This window comes from Diceros bicornis, chromosome 5 (assembly GCF_020826845.1).
Source record: "Diceros bicornis minor isolate mBicDic1 chromosome 5, mDicBic1.mat.cur, whole genome shotgun sequence".
Taxonomy (NCBI): Eukaryota; Metazoa; Chordata; class Mammalia; order Perissodactyla; family Rhinocerotidae; genus Diceros; species Diceros bicornis.
Window position 1 is genome coordinate 42,615,049 of NC_080744.1, and position 17,509 is coordinate 42,632,557.

General features: G+C 41.4%; 1 long non-coding RNA gene across 1 annotated transcript in view; it reads left to right on the plus strand.

Moving 5' to 3' along the window:
• The window catches only part of LOC131405406 (uncharacterized), a 38,962-nt gene extending 36,838 nt beyond the window's left edge, over positions 1–2,124 (plus strand). The window contains exons 2-3 of the long non-coding RNA XR_009219962.1: positions 1,037–1,130; positions 1,562–2,124. This is a non-coding gene — a long non-coding RNA (uncharacterized LOC131405406). The remainder of the gene's footprint in view (positions 1–1,036; positions 1,131–1,561) is intronic.
• Positions 2,125–17,509: the final 15,385 nt, after the last annotated feature.

Consider the following 17,509-nt stretch of genomic DNA (forward strand, 5'->3'; position numbering starts at 1 on the left):
ACTCCCCCGATATCATGTACTCATTCTGTAAGAATCTCTACTAGAAGATTGGTCGCCCTGTTTGTTATACTGTGGTCAGATGTAACACTTCTGGTTTAGATCCCAGAACAGCAATAGTGCTGAAACCATTTCCAATCCTTCTGTTTTTTGCAACTAAGAGACAGAGTCTCAGCACATGCTCCAGCCAGCTGCCCCTAGCTCTTATCTGACTCTGTGTGTCTCAGTGAGGTTTATGCACACCATAAACCTCCATAACGTGCATTGAATGCCATTGTGGACAGCCACGCTCCAGCCACTGTCCTTCCCCTCCCAATTCCGCACTCCAGCTCAGTTTCACTACCTGAGTGAAGGTGAGCTCCCTGAAGACAAATTCTTCCACCACTGTGTCCCTAGGACCCAGAATAGTGCCTGGCGTGTGGCAAAGGGTCAATAGCTGCTTGTTTATTCAAGTCTGGTACATCCATGAAAACATGCTATTTACATTTTTCTCCCTTTTCGTAAGAGTCTTCGTTCTTATCATTGTTTGTGGGTTTATTAGTTGAGATATAGTTTTAGTTAACTACATTTTCTCTGATTACAAAAATATGTATTACTTATAGATATTTTGAAAAACAGAAAAAATTAAAAAGGAAATAAAACAATTTCACACATTAACACTGTTTGCTTATTTTTTTTTTAATTTGGTATCATAATATCTAGACGGTTTGGATCCTATTTTCCACTTGTCGTTATATTGGAAATCTTCCCCCTTACCATTAAATATTCTTCTAGAATAATTTTAAGTGAAAGCCTGCAGAAAAGTTCATCATATGGAATATGTTATCTTTCATTTGCCCGTCCAGATCCACTGTCTACTCTTCTCCACCTTACTCTCTGCCTCTGGAGGCTGATCTCATGGACCATATCATGGGGTTCCTGGGCCCTTTGGCTTCCCATTGGGGTTGGTCAATGGGAAGCCCTGGTAGGAGATGGGAGAGAGGGGAGTGAGGGAGGAGATAAAGGGCAGGTATTTTATTACTTTGACTCTCCCTGGCAGGTCACCTCAGGTTGGCTGTGTCCTTCCACCAAAGGACGAGTCTACAGGGTTCTCTCCTTCTGGATCCAGTAATTATTCCCTCCCCTCAGCCAAGGTTAGTACACTATTTGTTGTGGTTTTCCTACACACACCTTTGTAAATAGCCACTTGAATATCCTATTTTGAGTGTGTCATCTTTTCCTGTTAAGAACCCAACTGATATACACCACAGTTTAATAATTTCCTGGGGTTACGTTAGTATAAATAATATTTCAGCTGAACATTCTTGTGCCTAGATACTGGTACTAATTTCTGATTTTTTTAGAAGGATAACTTCTAAAAATAGAATTACTTGGTCAAAAATGAAAGGAAAATAATGTCAGTCTGTTGATATATATCCAAATTGCCTTCCAATGTGAAATATATATTGTAGGTAGTCATTTGCTATTTGTTTTTGAAAGCTCAGCATCTGAATGTCATTCCTGTTATGGGTATCCCTAAAAGTCTGAGTCTTGGTGTTACGTAAGACCCTGCTTATCACTGTAGAAATGAAGGAACCAAATATTTCCTCTCTGCTCCCTACGAACAAACACTTGGGTACATGAAGCCAATTTTGCCATTGGACGTTCTTGTCTCGGACTGGAACCTGAGAGGAATATGGATCTGAAGCTGTGAGTGACAGAGATTACACACAGTGGAATGAGATGGCAGAATTGCAAGTGCAGTGGCAGTGGTCACCATGGGAGTAGAAACAGTGGCACTGGTGAGTACCTCATGCAGGTGGCCCCAGCTGCTGCCCTGGCTGACTGTGTCTTTGCTCTTTGCTACCAAGTCTCTTGTGGTTCCTGCCTGTATTCTAAGCCTGGTTCTTCAGCCTCCCTGTAACATCTTTGTGAATTGATCCTTTTATAATTATGAAATGTCCCTCTTTATATCTTGAAATATTCTTTGTTCTGAAATCTACCTTGTCTGATATTGATATGGTTACTCTAGCTTTTCTTGTGGGGAGGTGAGGGAAATATTTGTTAACTTTATTGTGGTGATGGTTTCTTGGGTGTATGCATATGTTGAAAATTGTGAAGTTTTACACTTAAACTATGTACACTTTAGTTGACTTCAACTATGCCTCAATAAAATTACAAAAAATGGCATGAGTTAGTCTTTTCAATCATTCTTGAACACACAAAGAGAAATAGCATCAGAAGTGCTATAAAATAATACAAAGAATATTATAATAAAAACCCCCAAATTATATGTACAGGACTTTCCTTGTGCAGAATGGCTTTTATGATTGACAAGTAACCTTCATGGACATATGTCTTCATGGGCATGCCGGCTTTGTAGATGTGCTTTGTGGGTGTGCAACCTGTGTAGTCACAGAGGTTTCTGCTCTTGGTTTCACGCTCTGCTGTCACCATCTTAAAATACTTTTTTTTTTTTTTGGCTTAAACAACAGAAATTTATTTTTTCACAGTTCTGGAGACTGGAAGTCCAAGATCAAGGTGCCAGCAGGTTCTCCTGAGGCCTCTCTTCTTGACTTACAGACAGCCGCCTCCTTGCTGTGTCCTCATGTGATCACTCTAGCTTTTTTATGCTTAGTGTTTGCATGGTATATTTTCTCATCCTCTTATTTTAAGTTATCTGTATCTTTATTTTTAAAGTGGCTTTCTTGATACTCTACCATGGCTGGAAGCAGAATTTGCCTTCCTGTTACTTTTCTGAACTACCTTATTCCTTTCTGTAATTTTTTTTTTTGCCCCTCTTCTTCTTTTTTTTTATTGAGGTAACATTGGTTTATAACATTATATAAATTTCAGGTGTACATCATTATATTTCAACTTCTGTGTAGACTGCATCATGTTCACCACCAAAGTCTAGTTGCTATCTGTCACCGTACAAATGTGTCCCTTTATCCCTTTTGCCATCTCCCTCCCCCTTTCCCCTCTGGTAACCAATCTAGTCTCTGTATCTATGTGTTTGTTTATTTGTTGTTGTTGTTGTTTATCACACTCCTGTAAATTTCTTTCTCTGTTTAATCAGCTAGAGGTCAATTCTATGGTTTGTAATCAACAACCTTGACTGGTAAAATATTGGTACTGGGAGCAGATTGTAAGCAACAGATCCTCAAGGAAGATGAAGGAATCTGGGCTTGCTAATTGGGGAAAAAGGCAGTAAAAATCCCTTTGTATTAGGGGATAGTCTTCTGGCAGCTCAGGGCATGCGGTGGTGAAAAAAATCCCTTACTATCATCTGGAATGAAGAGTTCATTGGATACAAAGTTTAGAGAAATAAAATGGCTCTTGGGATTGAAGAGTATGAAGGGGGTGAAAATTTAAAATATTATGGGATGGTCTGACACAGCCAGACCTCATAGGAAGGGAGACGAGGAAGTCAATATCATAGCCTTCCTCTCCAATCTCACTCTGTCATATTAAGCTCCCCATTTTCCTGATTTGTTATATTTTGAGTAATTTGGGTTGTGTCATGCACATTATGATCGTCATGTTGTAGAGACCCTGGATGCTTTTAATTTCCTCTGATGAGTCATGTTTTTTCATTCTAGCAAACTTGGTTGGATATGAGTTCCAAACTCTTTTTTTTCCCAGTTCCAAACTCAATTCAGTTCAGATATTTTACCTTAAGGTGAGGAGCTTTGAGTCTGCTCCATGCATGCATGGTTCAGGAGTCAGACAGACATGCAGGGAGCAGAATTTGGGTGTCACCTTTCTGGGGCTTTTCCTCCCAAAATTTTCCCTTTTTCCAGTGACTGTAGTTGCCCTGGACTCAGTACTCTGATTCCCTAGGCCAGAAAAATTGTGATTTTCCACCCATGCTTGATGCTTTGTGTATGAGAACTGAGCCTGCTCTCAGGCTAGAAGAGAAGCAGCAAAATGGAGTACTAACTCTACATAATGCCCTCCCTCATATGTAGACGACACCTCACTGGAATCTACTTTTCTTCACACTCTTATGCCTCCATGTAGCTGCTCTTTGTATATGTCCATATTTCATAGAGCTACCTGTGTAGGTTTTATCCTGCACGGATCAGGATGTTTACTTGGCTATTACTAGAAGCTCAGCCCTTGTTTTAAAACATCTTTTCGTTTTTCCTCGTCATGTTTTTAGAATGTCCCTCTCCTCACTATTATGCAATGTGCCCTTCAAAGTGCCTTCAGGCTTGCGGTAAAATCTGGATCTGTGAATGTTACATGTTGAAGGGGCATTAAAGATTATTTAGCTGAACCTTTTCATTGCACAGGTGAAAAAACTGAGGTCTTGAGGAAGCAAGTAATTTACCTACAATAAGGGGTGGCGTCGCTGGGGAACACAGAGAGCGATCTGAGAGAGAGACCTGAATTTGCCGAGGAGAGACACGTCTTCTGAAGACTGAAGTGTAATTTGCGAAACCGGTTGGGAAGGAACTTTGTCTTTGGTGCCTCCCTGCAGCAGTGATAAGGGCATTATAGATTTAGAGGCTTGAAATGAGTAAGAGAAAGGATTTCTTTGGAAATCTTGTCTGAAACTGCCATAAATTTTAGAAACATCCAGTTGGAAAACACATCAAAAGTGTCTTTTCTCGAGCAAGTTGTCACATTTCATCACCATGGCTGGTTTTCTATTTCAGTCTCCGTCTCCTAAAGCAGCTGTGTTCATGCTGAAGAGAGGCTCAGAGCTTGAGACAGAGACAGACGGTGACATGTGTTGCCTCAAGTGAGAAGCCTTTACCAAAAGGTTTAAAGGTCCTCTCAGTCTTTGTTTGCTTGTCTGTCTAAATAAGAATATATAGAATTCTCAGAAGAAGTACTCCTTCTTCCCCCATGTGTCCTACTCCATCAAAACTGACAAAATTTAAAAAATTTGACCTCAGTCTAGTCTCTTACCAGTAGTCACTCTTTATGCCAAAGCTGAATCTAAAGACTTTATTTATCTAGACACCTTGGTTGATTGGAGGGTTAAAACATCTTAAACTTATGCTTTCTGGGTTTTTGTGGTGGCTATTGCTTAGATTCCAGGATCATAATAGTAAGTTAAGGGAATATGGAGAAAAATAAGCCAAATGAAGCAAAAAACCTGGGGAGGGAGGAGGTTTGAACATAATGTTCAACACAAGTACCTAGAAGTAGAAGAGAAAGATTTAAGATCTCAAATACTTAGTCCCTACATTACATAAATTTGTTGTAATTTGTGGGAGATTGTGCCTTGAAATAGAAAGAAATGTGGATTTTTAAAAAGTGACTTCATTTAAGTCTGGCGACTTTATATTTGGAATTACTCCCCCAATGGCATGGGCTAAACTGTGAGGGGTAAAATGCTGTCCTGCCAGTGTTCCTGGCACTTGAGAGCCATTCATTCATCTCAAGGACCACGAATTAAAATGGAAGGGATCAAACAAATCCACCTAACTCTATTAAATGAGTAAAGAGGGGGTTGATTTATAGACCTAGAAGGATGCATTTCCTTACACATAATCACCACAGCACAGGAAACTATGAAATCTTTTCCTGCTTAGAGGATGAAGACCATCTTAGTAATATGGGTAGGATATTTCAAGTTCAACATTTTAGTTGAATGCAGCTTGTTTAGAAGGAATTTATTGCAGGGCTAGCACCTGGTGGCTGCACCTATGTGTTTGTAGGGTGGATGAGCAGTTGAGTGAATATATAACTTACTGTCAACATGTAATAGCATCTGTGACTGCTCTCCTGGGTTGGGGTTCACCCCAGTAACACCACAGGTGCAAGTCTTTTATTTGGAGATCAGGAGGTCAGGAAGTAGCAATTGGACACAAAATGGTTTTCTCTGAAATCAGTTATTAAAAATAAGCTGTTGCCATCACTAACTTTCTCACTTTAAATGGAACTGACACTATGACCAAATAATTGGTGGTAATTGCAGGCATGGTGTCAGGTTTAATAAACCACTCAAACTGCAAATCCTCTAAAGATGTAGTTAGTTCTTCTCTATCACAAGATAGGACTTTCATATCCTTTAGAACCTGATTACTGTTGCTTGTATTTTTCTTCAATATAATATTTCCTGGTTTTTAATAAAAGAGCTGTCATTTCTAATAAAAATTGAAAAAAATCATCCAGGGAAATAACCTGATTGATGGATATCACAGGCTGAAACATACCGATTAAGTACACGTCTTCAAAAACTTGGAATAGAATCTGGACCCTAAGCTGGACCTTGTGTTGTGATTGTAACTCACTATGTGAAGTGGGAGGATTCTTCATTTCTGAGGTTCCTCAGTCTGATCCCCTTGTCTCCAGGAGGCCTCTCCCTTGAAATGAGTAGTGGACTTGCTTGACCTTGGCTGAGTAGAAGGTGAACACTCTTTCTACTTTTTGTGGAATGGAAACACATTCTTTCTTTTTGGTCACATGATAGAGTGAATTCACAATTCACTACACTCTCCCTCATTAGAATGATATACAACCATGCCCTTTGTCGTGTGACTTTGCAGTCCCTCCCATTAGAGTGAGGAGAGTGTATTTCCCTACTCTATTATGTTGGGATTGGTCACCGACTTGCTTTGGCCAGTGGAGTATAGGTGGAAGTGGCAGAATGCTAGTTTGAAGCCAAAGTCTCAAGAGGCATCATGTGTTTCAGCTTATGCTGTTGCCCAGATGATATTGTACACAACAAAAACGTGCCCCTTACAGCCTCTGGTCCAAGGAGGATGACAGACTCGTGGAGCAGACCTGATCCCAGTTGACCTGCAGTCTGAAGCAGAGCTACCCCAGCTCCCTGTAGGGAGCTAGAAAAGTAAATGTTTCTTGTTATAAGCTCTTGAGTTTTGCGATAGTTTGTTATGCAGCATTATTGTGGCAATAGCTGACTACTATAGATCTCTAGCAAGATAGAAGTGAGCCTGTGACCTAACTGTGGCCAATCAACTGCTTTTGATGGAGCCCTTAGAAGTTGAAGGACAGGCAAAAGATGGGGGGCAGTCAGACAGACATTATTCATGGTGGCTGTGACTGAGTTAGAGTCAGGCAGCATGGCAGAGAATGTCTGGGGTGGCAAAGCCCTGCAGAGCTATGGTCAATGTTTGGAGTCAACTGGAGGTGGCTCCTGAGTGGATTGTTCTTATGGAAGGGTCTCACCATGCTTCACCGTCCTTTGTCCACCCAAGTCTTGTTTACCAAACTTTCTATGATTCCGAGTCGCTCAGTATCCTTTGGGTAAATTCCCTTTCTGGAGAGGTTTACCAGAGATGTGTTGCCTATTTGCCATCAAGAACCTTGACCAGTACACCATGAATTGGGAAGGAACCTGGTTTTCGCATGATTATATCCCCTCTGCATGGCTTTGTAACATATGTAACACAGTCCTGGATTGTCTCCTATGATCCTCCTAAAACCTCAATGCACAGAATAGCAGAGTGGTTCAGAGCTCTCACTTCACACTACAGCGTTTGCTCTCTCTGTCTGCAACTGACTATCTTACTGGGCAAGCCGTTTAACCTCTCTGCGCCTTAGTTTACTCATATGAAACTAGGGATAAAAATAATGCTACAAACAGTTTGTGTGAAGCTGAAAAGCACTTAAAACAATAGCTGTTCCATGATAAATTCGCAGTAAGTATTAGCTGTAAATTTTGGTAGTAGAGATGATGACGAAGAGATGCTGCTGCTGCTACTATTAGTGTAGCCCTGTGAGATAACAATTCTCTGAGGTGCTTGTCCTAATTCGCACAGATGTAAGTGGTGGAACTTGCATCTACCCTGTTCTTCTGGTTTTCCATAGGTCCAGAGCCTCTTATGAGTTAACAAAATGCGGTGGTACTATACGTTTTGTCTTTCATGGCTCATAGGTCTGCAGCATTCGAACAGCCATGCTCAGATTTTGAAGATGTTCTTCTTGTGCTAGGATGATAGCGTTCAAACCCATGTCCATTTTGGTAAACATGAGAAGCTCAGACCTCACCTCTCTTCCTAACGTTCTATTTAGATCCCTGCATTCCCCACTCCTACTTCCTCATCTGAGAATTTCTGCAGTGATCTGCTCTTTCTGATGGAAGTTGTGCTGTGTGTGTGGTTCGGTGGGGAGAAGACTGCTGCTGATGATTAGATAATCTAGTTGGTTCTACAGGGTGGTGTTTTGGTGATGGTAGTGGAAGATGTGTCTTGAGCAAGCATCCAGGAAGATGCAGCCCTGGAACCAGGAGGCAGCAGAAGAAAGATCTGGAGGGGGCACCAGCATTCAGGATGGAGGAGTCCAGGGGAATCTTCACTTTTACCTAAGACTCTCCTTGGTTCAAGAATGTTGCTGGTGCCAAAATAAGCATAACAGGTTTGAAGCTCAGCTCCAAACTCAGGTGTGAAATATCACTTATTTTATATCCTATAATTCAGAGGCACTTGTCCTCAGATAGATTAATACTCAGTCATTCTGAGGATTTCCCTTTACACATCCCCCATCCCCAGCCTCTGCCTCATGGACATGGGTCAATGTTCCAGGTATTACTCAGGGCCAAGTTCAGGGCATGGGGGGAATTTGGGGGACCTCTGGTGATCGGTCATCTGTCTCTAAGCTGAGACATCCTATGTCTTTGTCCTCATGGTCCTTTCAGGTGTTGGGACATCGTGACTTTGTGAACATGCCGGGGCTCTGAAAATCATTACTGAGTCCAGAGTCTGTACCTAGAGGGTCTTGCACCCATAGCACTTCCTCTCAGGCTCTTGTCCACTCCCTGATGACAATGCCAGGAAGTGGGGTCTGGATTGCTGCTGATTTGGGACACGACCCTCTCTTTCCACTCTTCCCAAGTCTCAGGGAGTCCTTTACTAGTCTGGGGAAATCTCCTTCTTCCACGTTTCTCCATTCTCTCATGTCTCTACAGCACCTTTCCACACCCCATCTTTGCTCTTCTACTTTCCTTCTTATTTCCTCCAGACTCATGGAATTCTCCAGGGCTAATTTTATTTTTTGAACCACATACCTTCCCTGAGGCACTGGGCAGGAAGCTCTGTTACTAGCTTGAATAAAGAGAATAGAAACTATGGGGAATTCTCTATACTCATTGATTAATGTGTCCAAAGATTTTCTAACTACATGAACAAAATCGAATACGACACTCTGTAGGTTAGTGGGAATCAGCTCTATCGCTGCCAGTCAGTTCCTAGACAAGTCAATTTGCTATTCTGTGCCTCAGTTTCCTCATTTGCAAGTAGTGTTCCTGTCAACTCCCTAAGCTCAAGGCATTGTTATGAGGATGAATGGATTAAGAGATATAAAAGTGTTTTGAGAAAAGAAAAAAAATACTACTACAGATATCTGGAATTAGTAAATGAAATGCTTGGGACTCAGATGAATGCTGGAATATTTTTATTGGCTGTAGTATTTTGATGTTGAATTTGTGGAAAAATATAATCACTGAGGAGAGGGTGAGGGAAGTGAAGAATGAAAACAAAATCTCATACAAAAACATAATAATGATGTTTCTCATCTCAAAATCATCTCCAAATGGCCTGTTTTCCTCCCATCAAATAATTGATGGGCAACAAGATTGTGCTTATTTGCAGTTAAAGCTATTGCAATGTTGACAATTAAATGTACCTGTGAAATAGAATAATGGGGCAGTCCCATTTTATCACCAGTGTTAGCCTTTATCTCCACAGGGCACAAAGAGCATATGGGAGAGCTCTGTGCTCTGCATGATTGGCATGTAAAATGTGTCCTCTTTGCAGCCTGGAAGTGCCTTCTTGGGGTCAGGAGTTTGCCTTGGGTCACAGTGGATCTGCTGGTCACTGCAGAGTCGCTCACTGTTAACTGCTCTGGTCTTGGCTTCATTTCTCTCCTCCTCATTCCCTTGGTTGGCTGAAGAAATTACTGACCAGGGAAGATGCCTCCATGGGTGCTATTAGCTTCACACTGAGGGAGTTTTCCACCTTCACAACCACTGGGTTCAGAGATTCCTCCACCAATGACCTTGAGACCACAGCCCTTTAGCTTGGAGACTAATAATGGCCACAAAAGCAGCCACAATAGGGAAGAGAAAATATAGCAGATACTATTGATGCCCTGCCCCTACCCCTCAGCTTACTTGGGTTCATCAACTGATGTGAGAGACAGTACTTCCTACCTCTAAGCACCTGTTTCTCTTTTGCTCTGCCTGAAAACTTGATTTGTTGCTGCTCAAATTTACTTCACCACTATAAGCCAAACTGGAAATGTGTGTGTGGGAGTTACATCCTCAAACAATGGGACATCTCAATCAGTAGGAGACAGGTCAGTGGCTTGATGCCCCACCCTCCCATCTTTTTGTGCAGTGGTTCTCAAAGTGCGGCCCCTGGACCAGCAACATGGCAACACCTGGGAACTTGTTACAAATGCAAATTCTTGGGCCCCACCCCGCACCTACTGAACCGGACACTCTGGGAATGAAGCCCAGCAATCTGTGTTAACAAGCCCTCCAGGAGCTTCTGCTGTGTCCTTAATTTGAGAACTGCTGCTTTAGTGAGATGGTTCTGAGCTGGCTTCCACACGTTTTCTCAGATGGTCTAGATGGGTTTGAGCCCCAGTTGCTCTCAGCAGTTACCTGGCCACTAAAATACCCTTTATTGACTCTTCTCCCTTCCCTGTCTTGCTTTCCCCGCTTCCTCATTTGCACTTCTGAGGATCACCTCCCAGATAAACTATTGCATCCAAACTCTTTTCTCAGGGTCTGCTTTAGGGACTTACAAACTCCGACAGGACCAAAACCACCATCTGCTGAAAGCCTCCTATCTGTTACGTGCTTTGCATATATATTCTCATTTAATCCTCACAGATGAGGAAACTAAGACCCGGCAAAATTAGTTGAGTTGTCTAGAGTCACCACTTGTGAGTGGGAGAATCAGCTTTTAAATCTCTGTCTGTCTCCAAAGTCCACACACATTGAGGACTGCAAAGCCAACAACTCATAAATATACTGGTTAAGAGCATGAGTTCTAGAGTCAAGTATTTGTGTGTTTAAAAACCATGTTCTAATTACATAACCTTGGGGAATTTTCTTCACATCTCTGAACCTTAGTTTTTTCTTCTATGCAAAGATAATCATGGCCATGTCACAGTAGCACTCACCATTGTATTCATAGCCCTGTGTACACAGGACACTGTGGTAGCTAAATATGATTTCATTTAATCTTTGTAATGCCTTGAGATAGGTGTCCTTTTCATCCTTCTTTTAAAGAGAAAGTAGCTTGCATTTGCTTTCCCAACTCTCGCCTGGTAGGTCCCTGAAAACCTTCGAACAATTATTGCTTTGTACATATGTTAGTGTATATAAACATGCTGTTACAGTTAATCAGGAATATTCTGGTGAGATGGATACAGGAGAAAAATCAGTACTTAGGAGCATCATGTGAGTTTAGCAGGTAGCAGGCAGGAGCACCCTTTACAGGAGACTTAGCACTGCTGTTTACACCAACAGAACCATGAGCCCAGGCCAAAGGGACAGGAGCTTGGAGCTGGAAGGGGTCTTCAAGATAACCTGGTCTAACTGTTCAATTTTATGGATGAGGGAAAAAGATGGAGAGCAGGTAAGGAATTTGTCCAAGGTGATATTCCAATTCACTGGGGCTCAGAGCAAGCCCCAGCAGGAGTAAGGGGAAGGTAGAGCAGGAGGGCACTCAGCTACTTTTCCTTGGCTTGTACCTATGTCATGAGAACTGCCTCTACTGTGTTGGTAACAGTTATAAGAAATCCCAACACAACAAAGAGCAGATCTTTATTGCTGCAAAACTACTTTTACCACCCTCATTCCCTCATACTCCAAATCATCCCAACAAATAACTCCTGGAATTCTGAATGGCCAAAGAACCCCAGCAACATGAGCCTCGGTGCCTCCTGGTATAAACAAGACACCTGGTATTGATTCCTTCCCTGGGTGCCCAGAAGTTCTTTCCCTAAAAAGCCAGTGACGCTGTGGCTTCTGGCTACCTTTTCCTAGCTACTCTAAACTTGGTAAATTCTCTAGAATTTCCCCAAATTGATGAGAAGAAAGTGACCTGAAGCTCTGCAGAATCCTGTCTCTCATTATTATGCTCAGAGACTTCTGAGAGGATATCCAGTGCCCAGCTCTGGCTGAAGAGTGCCTGGTTCCTGGAACTGCCACACTGTGCGTTGATGGGTGACCCCTGGAGTGGTGCCAGCAGCAGCCGTGCTGGTTAGCTGCAAAGACTGACCATGTATCTCCCCTCTTTCAGGAGGCAGGACCATAGGATAGAGAGGCACCAGCTGCTCCAGAAGACGACAGAACCTCAACTGATCCTTGCCCGTGCAAAGTGCTGCTCAAGCTTAATCCAATCCCAATTATCTTCCTCACTTCCTTCTGGGCCTTGAGCAATAAGAAAGTTTCCAAAACATTCCCAGGGCCAGATTTACTTCAGTAGGGTTGTCAAAGCATAATTAATCTGTTCTAAAGCAGGATATAAGTTGGAATTATTAGTTTAGTTATGTGTCGTGTAGAGTTATAAAATATACTGAAAATGTAAAGACTGTTAAAACATCTTATCTATATTTAAACAAAGCCACTGAAATTTGAAATATATTTCTACTAACAAAGAATAAAAAGTATAATATTTCTATACATAAATAAGTATATGTTAAGTGTTATATATATCATCAGAAATCTTACTGGAGAGATGCACTGGAGAGATGCTGTAAGGATGCACTTTTGGATAGATGGTAAGCGGATGGGGTCAATCACGGTATAAAATGTTATTAAATGCAAACAAGATGAGAGCCATTTATGGCTTCACCATTTATAAATTTGACCAACCCTTTTTGAATCCATTTCTATTTCCTGCCTGAACCTTCTCCTGGGGGTAATGAATTCCACAAATTTATTACCTGCTGTGTGAAGTAATACTCCCATCAAGCACGCTGGGAAACCAGCTCTTCCAGCCAGGGAAGGTGAGTGAACTTTCTGCCAGTTATTTCTGCTTATTAAGAGTGGCAGAGCCATTTGTGAGTGGAGGAATTTTCTGACAAATTATGTCATTGTGATGCATCGTTTTCGTAAATTATGTTACTATGCAGATTTAGGAAGCTTGAGCAATTGGTATAATTTTATCTTACGGACACTGAATTGTATTTCCATCTTTGGAATGACTGCTAGAGAGTGTAGAAAGAATTTATGGCCCCCATAGCTTATGAATAGGGCTTCATAGGATGCGTTTTTGTATTAGTCTCATTTCTGACCCCTTGTGTCTTTCTTTTGTTTTTCCTTTCTTGTCTCATCTACCTGAAGTCTCTGTTATTTTGTTCTATTGTATGCTTATTTGTGAGATGCAATAAACCCCTTTTGAATGTAAGATGAGGAATTGAAAAGGCAGAAACAGACAGATGCAGACAGACACACATAGACAGAGACAGACACATGGAGAACAGAGTAGGAAAAGAGAGACAGAGACAGAGACAGGGACAGAGAGGAATCCAGGAGGTGAGATTGGATAATACAGTGACTTCCATGTGGGACTTATGGAATTCCTATCACTACTCACCTCATAAACCTCATCCATATAGCATTCTTTGTTGATTTTTCCAGAGTTTCATGTTTCAGTGAATCAACCTCTGAATAATGGCCAGAGAGCAATAAAAGACAGTAATTACTCAACCAAACGACAAAACCCATTGATAGTCCTGTAGAAGCATAATGCATGCCCCATACGCCACTGTATTTTATTTTTTTATTGTCAGATTTACTTAGGTTTTGATTTTTTAAAAAATTCAGCTGTAGTAAATGAAATCTCACCCAAGGCTTTGCAACTGCAAACCTCACAAAGAGTGTTCCAGTAAGAAAAGGAACTATGGACAGATAAGATGCAGGGTAGGAGGTAGGATTCTAAACAGTAAGGCTGTTTAGATTAAGATTTTTGACGAAGTATTTCTTTACCATTTCACTTTCCTTTGCTGTTCATCTTGTGGCTCATTGGGATTTTTTCCCGGTCCCTTTCTTTCATAGGCTCCTCAGCCCTCCTACTCACACTTCTTTCTCCTTCAAGACTGCACCCCCGGCCACCTCCCCTCCCATGCCCCAAGAAACTCAGTTCCGTCCACTTCATTATGTAGAGCAAGTTGGCTCTCTGCACCCTACTAGACTCTAGTCCTTCCTTTCCATATTCAAAGATTCATCAACGTGCAACAAAGCTCATCTTACTGATCATGATTCTTGGTTGTAAAGAACAGAAAATGACTCTGGCTAATCTAAGCAAAAAAGGAATTTATTAGAAGGCCATAGTAACTCTCAGAATCAGAGGAGCGGCTGTAGAACTAGGCTCAGAAAATGGACAGGAGCCAGAGAAAGCTCAGCAGGCCAGATGTCACCAGGGTCATGCACACGATTGGTCTGGTGGGATGCTCCTGTGGGCATCAATGGAGACGGACAACTTGCTGTTGGTGGTGCTGCCGCCACCGTTTGCAACATGACAGTCCCTGCATCCTTGATTCCATCATTGCAAATAGTTTCTGTCTTTAAATCTTGAAGGAGTGATGCAAAAACACAGACTAGACTGGCCTAGTCTGGCTCATGTGATTGCTCTGATGGTTAAAGAATGGGGACAGGAAACAGTTCCTCTTCCACTGCTGTAGGCCCTGCCTCCTACTAAGTACCATACCATGGGGGGATTTCCCCCAACCTAGAAGGGTGTACAGATGCTGGGGAGCTAAAAGAGGGGGAAATGTTCCGTGGAGCTTTCTGCTCTGGTCCTCACCATTTAGCATCACATGGGGCCCTCCAGGATTTGGCAATTACTCTGAATGAGGTCAGAAGTCATTGGAAGGTTTAGAGGATATGAGGGACGTGATCTGATTTGTGTTTAATAGGATTACTTCGATTCTGTGTTGAGAATAGATTGCAGGGGCACAAGAGCAAAAGCAGGGAGACCACTTGGGTCTTTCTTCAAACTTTTTGGGGAAAGGGCATCCTGTTATTCTGTTGGGATTTCTAACAATGCTACATTCCTCTGCACTCCTACTCTCCTTCCCTAACCTGATTTTTTTCTTGGCCTTCAAAAATCATGTGTCCCACTTAAAAATAGCATTTTGAATCTGCTTTCATTTAGATTTGATAATTTCCCTGCGCTTTTGGCCATTTTCCAGTCTGGCCCTAGGAGTCAGTGTCTGAGACAATCAGTTAGGCCTGCCATCTTGGATATTGACCAAATGGGTGAAAGGGATCCTTCAACATCAACTCAGCCAGCCAAGAAGCAGATTGTCCTCCACACATAAACATGAAGGATGACCATTTTGGAGTCATGCAGTCTCTCCCTGCCTTGCCCCTCTGTCCTCCCTCTTATATGTTTATAAACTTAGTATGTAGAATTCCTAGCTCAGCAATGGATTTGAGAACCTTCTAGTTCAGACATTTTTAAACAGCCAAATGCTTGTCTGTTATTGTTTGCATAATGGTTAACTTAAAGTATACATTTTAACCTTGAGTCCCTTGGCTGGCTTCCCATCTGCAAATCTTCATCCATGCATTGTCTGAACAAATTAAAATTGGCTTGACTTCTCACAAACTCTGTCCTGTCTCCCAGTGCTGGATCTGCTTATTCTCTTCATTGTGTCATTCTTCCCATTTGCTGAATTTGCCTATTCTCTGGATGGTAAGAAATATGACCTTCTTCAGAAGGTCATTAGCTTAGTGTTCCCCAAGTTTATACACTCAACAAATGTTAATTCCCTTGAGCTTATTTATCTTGAGAGCCATCCTGAGAGAAGCGGACAGGGAGCCAGTAGCCCTTAAGTTTGGGTGGTTTTCTTTTATTTTCGTTTGTTTGTCACTGACTATAGCTCTATCCCACTCTATTTAAGAAACTATTTACTTTATTAGGTGGCCCAGTACTACACGTGCTTTATTTTTAGTTGGGATGAAATAATGGAGTTTGGAAATGAAATATATAGAGAAGGGAGTTCAAGTATTAGTTATTTGATAAATACATGTAGATTTGATTTGATTATTTTTTCTTTTACTTGGAATATTTTGGTAATACATTTCATACATGGATTTGATTTTTTTAGTGACAAAAGAGATTATGAGAGAGAGATCTTCGATTATTTGGAAGCAGAGAAAAGAAGATACTAAATGATGACTTTAAAACCTCTGCTATGTTTGACTCTGAGCCAGGAAAAAGTAAATCGAGACCACAGGCAGGCCCCGCTGTTGCCAGAGTGGGTTTCTAAAAACTCTCCTCAAGGAAATTTCATTCCCCTCTTTGGGCCTACATTCTTGACTAAGAGTGTAACATAAAAAACAGTCATGTATATGGTCATCAATATTTACAAAGGAAAATATTATAAAATCAATCTAATTTAAAATAAAATTATATTCCAATTTCTAAAAAATATGCATAAATATACCATATATATTTACTACATAGGAGCCCACAGAGAACTACAAAACACACATAACCTATCAAATATAAACCTACTGCTTTATAAATGACCTAAAACGTCAATTAATTCTTTCATGATTATTACAGCTAATACCTATTTTGTTTGCTTTTTTATTATTCAGAAGATTTATAAAAATAATTTTGATGACGTAAAAAACAGTGGTTGTAGGGACATGTATCAGGAAGAAAAAGAAGGTGTCTGTGCATCCATCCTGGAAAAAATCATTTCTACCAACCCGAGAGCTATATTCCATGTGGGCTTTCAGTGAATCATTGCTTTGTGTTGTGTGCAATATGATGGTATGTCTTCCATGGAAAATCGTGTTTACAAATAAAGGCCTCTCTCCCTTTCAGGTTATAGTAGAGAAGTTAGTTCACCTCCTCTTAACCTTTAATGCTGCAGCCAGCTCTGCCCTGTTGCAGAGACCACTGCATTTTCTCTGCAGATAACACTCTAAACCATTGGTTCATTGTATTTCCACTGCTACCTCCTAGTGCCAGCCACCATCATCTCTATCCTGGACGATGCAATAGCCTTCTAATTATCTTTCTGTTTCTGCTCTTGCTTACCCTTCAATCCATTAGTCAGAGTAATCTTAAACACGTAGATTAGATAACATCACTCCCTGGTTTAAAATTCTCCAATGGCTTTCCACTTAGCATAGAATGAAATTGAAATTTTCTCCTGCAGCCCATCAGCCCTGCACAATCTGATCTTCCCTCTCTCCTCCCTTGCCGTTCTGCGTGGCTCACTCTGCTCAGTCACTGGCCCTCTTGCAGTGTTAGGATTCACCAAACTCCTTTCTGTCTCAGGGACTCTGTACTGCTCTTCCTTCCATCTCCCTGCCAGGAATTTTGTTCTCCCAGCTATTCTTGTGGCTGGCTTCTTCCCAACCTTCAGGTCTCAGGTTAAATTATCTCCTTGGAGAGTCTTCTTTGGTCCCATCTAAAATACCCACTTTCGTAGCTCCTGTTATTGTCTGTTATGCTTCTCTATTTCCTTCTTAGCACATATTACAATCAGTAATTATTTGGCTTATGTCTGTTAATTTTACTGTTTATCTCCCACTAGACTGTAATAATAGTAGATAACTTTTGTAGAGTACTTG